Genomic DNA, 12,718 nt, shown 5'->3' with positions numbered 1-12,718 from the left:
ACACCTTTTATTGGACTAACGTAAGTGTTATCCAAAGACAATGTAGCACTTGAAAGTTATGTGGTCTCAAATACTCATATTCAACATCTTTTGATAATCCCTATACTGGTCCAGAATAAAAAAAGAGTTACACCCTGTACAGGATTCAGTTCTCATCAATGAAGATATGAGAACTCTGCACAACAGAGTTGAAGGAAAATAAAACATTTTATTTTGTTCATCGTACCTGAACATTGAAGGGTGGCCAAAGTAACACGAGTTTAAAAAAAAAAGGTTCTAAGGGTGATCTGGGAATTTGCAGAACAGTAAATCTGATGTCAGAGCAGGACAAAATGCTAGATAAAGATGAACTGGTTGATGTGGAGGGGCATTTTCAATATGACGTCTAAATCTGAGTTCAGATATTTTGTGAAGCACGCACAAAATTCCAGTATCAAAATGTCTATCTTGGTTTTTTAATGGATGTGTTTGTGCTCAGAGTGTCTATCTTTCTGAAACATTTTCTGAAAAAAAACACATCCCCCCATAAAAGGCAGAACAAGCCACTGTGATGTAGGAGGAGGCAGCATTCTTAGTAGACTGGCCACGCAGACATCCCAGCAGACAGTGGGGCACCCTAGGGGGCACTGCAGTGAACCTCACATAAAAGGTCCTAGGTACACATCTCACCATAGTGGAAGAGGGTCAGTGACCACTAGGGAAGTGTGTTGGGGGTCAGTGATTATCTGGTCAGTTTGGGCACCTTTTTGGCACTTATTCATTGTAGAAAAAGATCTAGTCCCAGATGTCTAAATTGGGCCCTAAACGTATTCTTAAATGCTCAATTATGGTAAAAAAATGTCTGAGTCATAAACCCACTTTAGTCCCACTTACACCATGCCCTTAACACGCGTCCTTGAGATTTAGACACTGTAGATAAACAGCATAGAAATCTGTCTAAAATAGGTTTTAAAAATAGCACATTGGAAGGGTTTGGCAAAAAATATATCCATCTGCCCCTTCATGCCATTTTTGGATGCCTTTCTTTTTTTTGAAAATGAGCCCCATAGTATATGTAGATTTTCAGAAAGCATTTGACAAAGCTCCTTGTGATAGAGAACTGAGGAAATTAAAAAGTCATGAGATAGGAGGCAATGTTCTGTTGTGGACTGGGAACAGGTTAATGGATAGAAAATAAAAGGTAGGATTAAAAGGCCATGTCTATCAATGAAGTTAGGTGAATAGTGGTGTGCCCAAGGGATTTGTACTAGGTTCAGTGCAATTTATCATATTTATAAATGATCTGAAAATGGGAACAATGAGTGAAGTGATTAAATTTTCAGATGACATTAAAACTATTCAAAGTTGTTAAATCGCATGCAGACTGTGTGAGAAATTGCTGGAAGACCTTAGGAAATTAGAAGACCGAGCATCCAAATGGCTGATGAAATTTAATGTGGACAAATACAAAGTAATGCAAATATGGGAAGAATAATCCAAATCATAGCTACTTGATGCTAGGTTTCACATTAGGAGTCATCAACCAAGATAAAAGATCTAGCTATCTTCATGGATAACATATTGGAATCTTCTGCAATGTGTTGTGCTGGCCAAAAAAATCAAACTGAATGCTAGGAATTATTAGGAAAAGAATAGAAAATAAGACAATGAATATTATAATGGCTCTGTATTGCTCCACGATACAACTTCACCTTGAGTATTGTGTGTAATTCTGGTCACTGTATCTCCAAAATGATATAATAGAATTAGAAAGGATTCAAAGAAGGGCAATCCAAATGACTAAAGGAATGGAACTCCACTCACATGAAAAAAGACTTTAAAGATTATAGCCTTCAACTTGGAGAAAAATTGACTAAGGAGAAATATGAGAGAGGTTCACTAAATCCTGAGCAGACGTAAATCGATTCTTTCAAAAAGTTACATAATAATATTTTTTAAAACATGAGAATATAGGGCTCATAATCTAAACAGAAATAAGTCTAAAATCCTGCCCAAATCAGCACTTAGATGACTTTAAAGACAGGTCGTCCAAGTGCCGATAATCATAACGGGTTTTAGAAGTAGCTAAAAACAGCATAGGTTTTTTCAGTGCCGTTGTATGCCCAGAGCTGAAAGGGGCGTTTTAGGAGGAGTGGTGAGGGTGGGATTTGGGCGGGACGTGGGCTGACCTAGACTTAGTCGTACTACAAGTATAACCAAAAGTTTAACGGGATTGCCTAGATGGAACTTATACGCAGTGGCTTAGGAGATCTAAAAACAGGTCTAAGTGTCCAGAAGGTATCCAAAGTGACCAGATAACCACTGCAGACACAAAGTACAGACCCCCCCCCACACACACACACACTCCCCCAGTAATCACTGCCATAAAAATTGGAATAAAAACGTACATACCTGCCTCCAGAACATCAGCACCTGGCATAGGACAGCCTAGTAGAGCTGCACAAAGGTGGCTTCAGTAGTCTAAGGGGTGGGCTAGTGAACCATAGAGAGGAGGACCCAGGCCCATAAGCCACTCTAACAACTGAATTCATGGTGAAACATGTGCACCCAGCAAACCCCCCCCCCCCAAAAAAAAACCCTATTGCACTGCCTTATAGGTGGCACCTGCAGCCATAAGGGCTATTGGGGTAGTAGACAGGTGGGTATAGTAGGTTTTAGGGGTGTTTTGGGGGGCTCACCATGACCTATAAGGGAGTTGTGGAAAGATGTTAATGTGGCACCCTTTTTGTGAAGTTGCAGCAGTGCCTTGTAAGATGCTCCGTTACTCTGTTGCCATGTCTAAGTGTCCAGTCCATCACTTTGCTGACCCCTTCCATGTCCAAAAGGTCTTGTTCTAGGCATTTTTTGACTTGGATAAATTTTTGGATGAGAATGGGGTATAAAAATAGACGACTTGGCAGTATGGATGATCAAAGGGCTGGATGTATAATTAGATGATTCTATAAATGTATATATATTTTGGATGTATTTTTCGAGAATGGACTTTGGACATGTCCAACTTAGGCCCAAAATGGACTTAGACATATTTTTTGATTATGCCCCTCTATGCGTTTCATTCAATTATAGTTAAGCTCTGGAACTCATTGTCAGAGGGTGTGGTAATAGCAGTTAATATATCTGGGTTTAAAAAATGTGTGTACAAATTCCTGGAGGAAAAGTCCATAATCTACTGCAAAAATAGACATGGGAAATGCCAATTGCTTATCCCTGGGATAGGAAATATGTTTAGCAAGTTTCTTAATTCCTTGTTATACCATCTACCCCAAGTATCTAGATGGTTTACAAAATAGTTAATTCAGTAAAAGATAAAAAATTTAATCTAAAATATTGATGGGGGGTTGAAAGACAAACTTGACTGACATGAGTCCAGGAGGGAAGTGAAGGGAAGTAGGAAAGTTCCAATAGAATTTAAAAAGAAAAGGGTATGGGGAAAGTTAAGTACAATAGGTAAGGAAAGTCTTTTGGGTCTTTTTTTTCTTATGGTGTGAGAATGTTATTCTGCAATGAAAGCATCTTAAAATAAGAATGATTTTAGCTTAAATTTATATACTGGTAAAAATGATTCTTGTCTGAGTTCATGGAGCATCACATTCCATAATGTTGGGGCCATAATGGAGAAGATTGATTTACGGGTTGTATCATAGAAGATTTTGCGAATAGGGGGGATTACTAGAAGATTTCGAGAGTTGGATCTTAGCATTCTTGAAGAGGAGTAAGGAATAATAAGTTTATCAATGAAAGCAGGGGAGTTTGTGAGTCTTGTTTTAAAGGTGAGCAGGAGCAATTTGTAGGTGATCCGATGGGAAATAGGTAGCCAGTGTGCATTTCAGAGCAGGGGAGTTACGTGATCATATTTTTTTGCTTTATGGATGAGTTTTATGGCAGTGTTTTGAAGAGTTTGTAGTCTGTGGATTTCTTTTTGTGTCAAACCTTGATATAAGGAATTGCAGTAGTCAAGTATAGCATCTTGATACTCTTTGGCATTCTGCCAGGTACTTGTGATCTGGATTGACCCCTGTTAGAAGCAGGATACTGGGCTAGATGGACCATTAGTCTGACCCAGTATAGCTATTCTTATGTTCTATTTAACATTTTAAATTGTCCTTGGAGAAAGATGAAGTAAAGCAGTGGCTGGAGTTCTGTTCATGCATTTTCAAGAACATCATTATGAAATTGTGCATGTACTTGGTGCAAAATGAGTTAAGTGGGTATAATTCTTTAACTAGATACTAGGGTAAAGGTATTAATCCACATGGTTGGAACTTAAAATATGTGAATAATTTAACACCTATTTCGGTTCATAAATCAACTCATCAGACCCTATGGCTGAACTCCAAGATTCAAATTGGCGGATTAGGTTATCTGGAAGTATTGGATAAAGGCAGGTATATGTACTTTGGATGATGTTATTTCAGATGGTAAGCTGCTTGATTTTTCACAACTGCAACACAAATTTGGTCTTAATAAATCACAAAATTATAGATGGTTGCAGTTGAAGCAGGCCATTCAGGTTGGGTTCCCTGAATGGAAAAATCTCAGTAATCAGAATAGTTTGCCGCTCTTATGCTTTCAGGTAGACTTCCTGTGACATCAGGCCGCTCAGTGGTATAAATTAATATCTGGATTTCTAAATAAGAAACCAAAAACTGGTCTTCGGGATATTTGGAGCATTAAGATCAAGCATCAAATTACTGCTTCTCAATGGTCTTGGAGGATGAGATGTACAGTGTCTGCATCTATGAGACAAACTTGTTTTTTCTGTTACATAGAGCATTTTGGACCCCGGTTCGTTTACAGAAGTTAGATAGCTCTAAATCTAATAGATGCTGGCACTGTCATCTTGAAGCTGGGACATTAGATCATTTATTAATCTATTGTCCATTAATACTTGCTTTTTGGAAATCAATTTGGGGTCAAATAAATAATTTGTTAGAAAATCTGGTGGCATTGTCCTATGACACCGTATTGTTTGGCATGTCAATGATGGCTAAAAGCCAAATATCATCTAATAACAATAAGTTTCGACTCATTATGATAGGGGTTGCCATACAACAGATTACGAATAATTGGAAAAATTGGGATAGGCTGAATTATAGCTTTTGGTGGAACTCTTTGTGTCACATATTCAAAATGGAAAGGATAATTGCCATGCAGCAGGGAAATTTTATGAAATTTCAGGATATTTGGGATCCATTAACAAGATACTGTAAAGATTGAAATTACTGTATAGAATAAATATTAATTTTTTCCCTTTTGTTCATACACAGCCAGGGTGGGAATATTTTATGATTTCTTTTGCTTATGAATAACTGTTGGGTATAAGGGAGGGGGGATATTTGATGCGAGTTAGAATATGATGACATATTAAGTGATGTTAAAGTATAAATGATTGTATTATATGTTACACTTATTGTGAGTTTTAAAAATGAATAAAGATTAACAACAAAAAAAAGAACATCATTATGAAATTGTGCATGTACTTGGTGCAAAATGAGTTAAGTGGGTATAATGCTTTAACTAGATACTAGGGTACAGGTATAAATCCACATGGTTGGAAATGGGAACATTTTATTTCACAATGCTGCTGAAAGTGCTACAAATATTCTTGAGGCTTTTATTATGCTGCTGATTCCCTCACACCATCCCCTTTGGATTACCTAGGAGCAATAAGTAGAACGCAAATCAAAGCAAACTAGACTCATTGAATCTTTGTTCTTTTTCAGTTTGACTGATTACATTTTTTTGTCTGATTTTCTACTCTGAGTCCATCTGTACTGAAGCCAGGGGATTTAAGATGTGGGCAATTAAAATGAGGTTCTAAGCCAGAATAAACTTTTTTCACTTGTGGTCTAATTCCCATGGGAATACATATTCCAGATGTTTGCAACACACAGAACATTATTCAAGTACGCAGCAGATTTGTTTCATGTATCCAGTGTCCAAGTATTTTCACTGAAGAAGGGCTAAACCCAGCCCTTCAAACAAGGCCCACTTATGGAAATAACACTTAAAAAGAAAAATAATTAGCCCTTTCAAGAAATTAGCAAAAATCATTCTATTTATGCGCCCTTCGTAACCTACCTGAATATTAGGTTTCCAATCATACCCCCTGTTGTCTAACCAGGGCCACTATATTCTCCTGTTCTCTTAACACTGAAATGTTCAATAAGCACACATTTGTGTTCCACTTTATTGAACCAGACACTGAAAACATTTCTCTTCAGCCTGAGCTTGCAGTATGTTAAATTAAGAAAGCTTATAGGGCCAGATTCAGTAAATGATGCCCTAACTAAGGTACCAGAAAGATCTTTCCTAAACTCATATTAACATAATAACATAATAAATGACGGCTGATAAAGATCTCGCTGGTCCATCCAGTCTGCCCAACCATACATGCTCCATAAATTAATCATTTAATTTAAATGGTCCTCTTGCTTAGATATTTCTGGGCCAGAAACCCAGAGCCCTGCCAGGTAGTGTGCTTAGATTCTATCTACTGGAGTCTCCATCAAAACTCACTCCAGCCTATCTTAACCATCCCAGCCATCGAAGCCCTCCCCAGCCCGTCCTCAACAGAATGTCCATATATGGGACACAGACTGTGCAAGCCTGCCCAGCACTGGCCTTAGTTCCTTCAGTGAATACCCATTATTTTCTGCTTAGAGATCCTCTGTGTTCATCCCATGCTTGTTTGAACTTTGTCACCGTTTTCTTCTCCACCACCTCCCTCAGGAGCGAATTTCATGCATTAACCATCCTCTTTGTAAAGAAGAATTTCCTAACATTACTCTCGAGTCTACCACCCTCAACCTCAAATTATGCCCTCTGGCTTTACCATTTTCCTTTCACTGGAATAGATTTTGTTCTATGTTAATACCTTTAACTCCTCACCAAGCACCTTATATAGAATAATGCATAATGCCGATTCCTATGCCAAGCTTTGGGCATGGGGATTTACGACTGCTGTATCCTGGTATAAATCCTGGTGAAGACATTGGGCATGAACACTGTGCCTACATTTTTGGAATGCCCTTGACCCATCCATGCCCCTCCCATGACCATGCCATCTTTTGGGTTGTATGTGAGACACTTTAGAAGTGCGGTGTTATTCACAAAACATATTGGAAGTTCATATACCTTTTCCATATGGCATGGTGATATGTGGAACACGTGGTACTTCAGCGACATTTTTGACAACAAATTTAAATAAATTGTTCTTGATCCTGTCTGGAGTGGCAGTTAAGAACTGGAAGGATTTCACACTGGAAGGATTTCACACTGTCGAATTTCCATTTTGGGTGGGTAACAGTATGTCTCTTCTATAGATATGAAGCTAACTTAGCTGAAAGGTCTGGGAATATGGCCTCATTTAAGGATGTTTGGAGCCCCTTATAAGGTTTCTTTAGGCAGTATGAGTGATGGAATGACTAACCTGCCAGACAAATGAGAGGGGGGGAGTAGGGGGGGTTTGGGTTAGGGAGGGGGTTTGGGTTAGGGAGGGAGGGATGGGTAGATAATGACATGTTTTTGTTAAGAATTTCCTAGTGTATGTTTACATATGTTTATAATATATTTGTGCATTGCATTTCTCTGTAAGATGTTAAAATTTAATAAAGCTTGAACTAAAAAAGGAGTGCAGTATTATAGAGTAGAGTAATGACAGATTCATGCATAAGTCTGATTTAATGCCAATTAACCCCAATAATTGATTTTTAATGGCTTTTTAATTAATTAATTAGTATGCACATCTGCCCTGCATGCCCAAATTTGGATGACCTTTGTAGAATCCTGGGGATGGTCCTTAGAGGAGATGCTATATTAATTTGGCTCTACAGTTCAATGTACAGTTCCAAGTGACATTCCATAGCCTTTCTTTTCAGATAGGTTAAGAATCCCAGAGGCCATAGATTATATCATAAATATGGGCTTTTCTATTTCCACTTGGTGTACATCTTTCCCATGCAGGCTTAGCTAAATATTTATCCTGGTTGCCAAAAAGGCTTCACACTTCTCCCTCCGGATTCGCGGGGGATAGGGGCAGAGCCGGACCACGAATGGCGAAAAACAGCGAATATCCGGCTCTGACCCACCCCCGCCTTCCTGGCCTTACCTGGTGGTCTAGCGGGCTTTTGGGGCAGGAACAATCTTCCTACGCTCCTGCCCCGTGCAGATCGCCATTAAGAAATGGCTGCTGTGAGTTCCCGTAGTCTTGAGAGACTACGACGGGAACTCCCTACAGCTATTTCCTAATGGCGAACTGCACGGGGCAGGAGCGTAGGAAGATTGCTCCTGCCCCGAAAGCCCGCTAGACCACCAGGTAAGGCCGGGATGCCGGGGGGAAGACTTAACGATGTTTTTTCTTTCTTTTTTTCATCCTCCCCCCAAAAATCACGAATATGTGAAATTGCGATTACCGAAACCACAAATGGGGAGGGGGAAGTGTAATAGCTTAATGAGCACTGAAAACCAGGGGCTCCTTTTACAAAGGTGAGCTAGGGCCTTAACGCACAGAATAGCGTGCACTAAAATGCCGCTTACGCTAGCCGCTACCGCCTCCTCTTGAGCAGGTGGTAGTTTTTTGGGTAGTGTGCGCTATAGCGCACGCTAATCCGGTACGTGCGCTAAAAACGCTAGCACACCTTTGTAAAAGGAGCCCCAAGTTTCCAAGTTTTATTAAAATTTGATCTACCTCCTAAAAAAATTGTCAAAGCGGTTAACATCAGTCATATTACAAAATTTCTAAAATTTAGGGGGAACATAATTAAGACTGAATTTTTTTTTAATTGATTAATGGGGTGGGTTGGATTGGTTTGGGTTTTGAATAATTAAATATTTATATAGGTGCTTACTATTTCCTTATAAAGATGAAAAATATGCTATTTGCACTTTTTGAAGGTTATGAATATATTTCATTAATAACTATATAATAATTTTTGATGGGAAAATGTGTTGATCTATTTATATATTTTAAAGATTTTAAGTGATGTATAAAGTGTAAAATGATTTTTTTCTTGTATTCACTTAATGAAAGTGTTAAAAATGAATAAAGATATTAAAAAAAAAAAGACTGAGCACTAACAGAACTTAAAGAAATAATCAGGGAAGGGGGAGAGATACAATATATTATAGGAAAGAAATGCATAAAAGGTAAGTGCATGAAGGGGAAGGAAGGCTGCTCTTCCTTCATTCGTTTAATTCCAATGGGAGGGAATTATATATTATAGGTGTCATTAAATTACAAAAAAGTTTTTACGTTTGTTTTAAATATGTTGGTATGAGTCTCTTCACGTAAATGCAGGGGTAATGAGTTCCAGAGAGTTGGTGCTGTATCAGAGAATATTTTTTTCCCAATGGAGTCACAGAATGTATGTCGTAGTGAAGGGATATTTAGGAGATGTTGATGACTGGAGCAAAGGATTCTTGGTGAGCAGTGGGGAATGAGTCTGTCAATGAAGGATGGGGTGTGTGTGATTTTAGTTTTAAATGTAAGCAGTTGCATAAGGAACTACTGTCCAATATCAGTAATTGTTATTTTTTTCTAATTATTTAATAAATTTGGTTGTTTACATGTAAATTTTTTTAAAATGCAGCAGCAACAGTTTGCAGCATGTCCAATCCCGTGTCAACATGAACTCGGCTTTAAACAAGAGGGCATTCAACGCTTTAACTGGAATAACCTCTAACACATATGGAAGAGCAAATGACCACCCTCATACCAGCATGAATCTTTGCCCCAGGTAAGGATGTGTAAAGAGTTTAGGGCTCCTTTTGCTAAGGCATGTTAGCCGATTAAGCGCGCACTAAATATTAGCACGTGCTAAATGTTAACGTGCCCATTATATTCTACGGATGCGTTAGCATTTAGCGTGCGCTAAATCGGCTAACGCGCCTTAGTAAAAGAGGGGGGTTAATTAGGAGAACCTTTAATCCACTTGAAAAAAAACTCCAAGGTCAAAGTAGCAGAGTCTCTACCTCCTGGCTAGCATGTGATTTGAGCTCCTGCTCTATATTAATAAATAAAAAAAAGTGTCTTATTTCACAATGGGGGGGGGGAGGGGCAACAAATATTAATTCGAAGAGATGTGCGATTGCTTCATCTTCTTTTTCCCAAATGATTACCATTGTGATTTTTAAGGAAACCGATTTTACATCTGGAAACACAGAGAACAGCTCATACAAGGGAGTTGTGAGTGTTTGCAATACTGTGTTGCTATTTCAATATATCAGATCACCGCCCAAACTAATTAGCGCCAACGCCTTCCTTGATACACTTATTTTACATAGATGGAATAATTCTATATTAATTAAAGCATAATTGGTATGCAGATCAATGCCATTTTACTATCTTAATAAAAACGATCCATCACAAAACTAGTTTCCAACACTGTGGGGACAAGGCACACGACAAAGCGGAACTTGTCAAGCCCGGGCTGGTTTTCATGGTGATTGAATTTTGCAGATCAAGTCTTGCTTTGATCACATATCTGAATACACTTTGTGGATAGAAACTGTCTCCTTGTGTACGTACACTAATGCACGTACACTAATGCGTTTTGAAGTCCCCTCCCTTTGTTTATGGTATAAAAGCTGCCTCATTGTGCTTCATCTACTAGTTGAATACATTATGGGCCAGATTCAGTAAATGTTAGGTGCCATTATGATCCACACTAAGATAATATTTTGTAAAAGGCACTCCACTCAGATCACCCTTTACAGAATAGCAGCTTGGAATGCTTTCCTCAGCTAACGCTGGCACAATCACTATCACCTGCCAAAAGCTCAACTGATGGCAGGTGGGCACACACATCCAAGTATCTTATAACATTGTGCCTAATTTCTGGGAACACCCCTGTTATGATAAATGATTCTCCTTACAACTATGCTTTAATTAATATAGACTTACTCCCACTATGCAAAAGGAGTGTTATCAAGGATGGTGTTAGCTCTAAGTAGTTTGTGATATAGTCATACAGTGATATATGCCCATTCCAGAGCCACACCGTCTTTTGCACTAAGAAATTTAGGCAGGCATGCTACAGAATAGGACATAAGCTTGTAACTCCTAATTACTGCCAATAATGTGACAATTAACTCTGATAATTTACTTTTACCTCCTAATTCTATAAAATACACATAATTGTGGTCATGTTTCCAAATTGTGTGCACAATTTAATTGAACAGCAAACTAATTAGCACCAACAATTTCCAGTTTAGCAAGTAATCATTGGTGTTAATTAGAATCAATTAAGGGTTAGCCACATAAATTTAGGAGTGGAATCTGCCCCTACATTTTACATAAAAGTAAAAAAAGGAGGGATAGAAATGAGAGGGGAATGGGTGAATCAAGGTTGTTACTTTAAATTGTATATGTGATTGCAGAATTAGGGCCTCCGTGTCTAAATTTGAACTGCATTTTCATTAGTTTAAATGGCCACACCTAAATTTAGTTGCATTTCCTGGGTGTAGGCAGTATTCTATAAACCATGCTTAACTTTAAGCATGGCTTATAGAATAGGTTTTTTTCAGCACTGATTTTTTGGACACCTTATGTAGAATTTAGCCTTTATTACCTAATCAGCTAATTACCTTACACAATCTGCACCCTAATTTGAGCAACATATGCAGAATCTGGGGGTATATGCCTTTTATCTGAATTGGGTAAATATAGTAACCTGATTCTTTTATGAAGGAACATCTAGAAGGACTCTCAAACTAGTGAAAAGATTTACAGTATTTCACTAATCTGAGAATCCTTCTAGATGTTTCTTCATAAATAATCTCTAAAACAAACCTCTATGTACATTGAATATCTACTTCCCAAAAGACCCAATGCATATAAATTAGGATTGTGTATTTGCTTTGTAATAAGAATTTAGATTTGTAATTTATTTGTATACAATTTGGACATGATCATAGCTAATATATGGGCAATTGTATGGAGCTTTCTCAAAGAAAGATAACTAATTTTTTCAGAACAATGCACATTTGTGCTACATATGTGGAGCTCCATTTTGCATAGAACATAGAGCTCAGAATTTGGGATGTGCTTAATTCCAGTGGTATTTCAAAAAAGTATTTGCCTCTGAAGAGCCTTTTATACTGTATGTATTTGCCAGCATGTGAAGCAGGAGCAGCCATTTTGTAAATATGTACGTTGAAAAATGGACCCAGCAGCTTCTTCATGAAGTTGCCAGAAATTATAATTGAAAGTGATAATTTTACAACTTTCAAGCATAAGTGGCACCATTTTCATGTGTGACTGCCTCATTTTACAAACCTACATACATTAGTAGTACTAATTAATTTGATCTCATTTTGGAGGAAGAAATAAACTATATAGGATAAAGGAGAATAATTTCCTTAGTTCTTTCAATAAAGCCTTAACCAAAACAAGTTTTTCTAAAGAACCAATGTGTGTCTTTTAAAGAACCAATGTGTGTATCCCCTTTGCACACTTGTATATTTCAGTCTCACCAAGCCAAATCCAAACCTTTGCCCCTTGAAATCTTTGTGTGGCATTTATCTACACATGAAAATAGTGGCTTTCTAAAATTGGTATTACATGTGTATATGATGTTTCTAAAATAGTGGCCATTGTAAGTTCAGACCTGTCCAATTCAGCACGAACTGTGAACATAGCTAGACCTAGCTGAAAGGATTTGTCCAAATTTCAGCTCACATAAAATTGCATGATCACATGCATGTAATAAGCACACAA

The 12,718-nt window shown here is 37.9% G+C and overlaps 1 protein-coding gene across 2 annotated transcripts in view; it reads right to left on the bottom strand.

The window, feature by feature from the left end:
• OLFM1 (olfactomedin 1) overlaps positions 1-12,718 on the bottom strand; it is a 104,002-nt gene that overhangs the window by 10,685 nt on the left and 80,599 nt on the right. The gene's annotated exons all lie outside the window — the stretch shown is intronic.

The sequence above is a fragment of the Geotrypetes seraphini genome, chromosome 10, assembly GCF_902459505.1.
Source record: "Geotrypetes seraphini chromosome 10, aGeoSer1.1, whole genome shotgun sequence".
Taxonomy (NCBI): Eukaryota; Metazoa; Chordata; class Amphibia; order Gymnophiona; family Dermophiidae; genus Geotrypetes; species Geotrypetes seraphini.
This window is presented reverse-complemented; position numbering and strand designations above follow the sequence as displayed.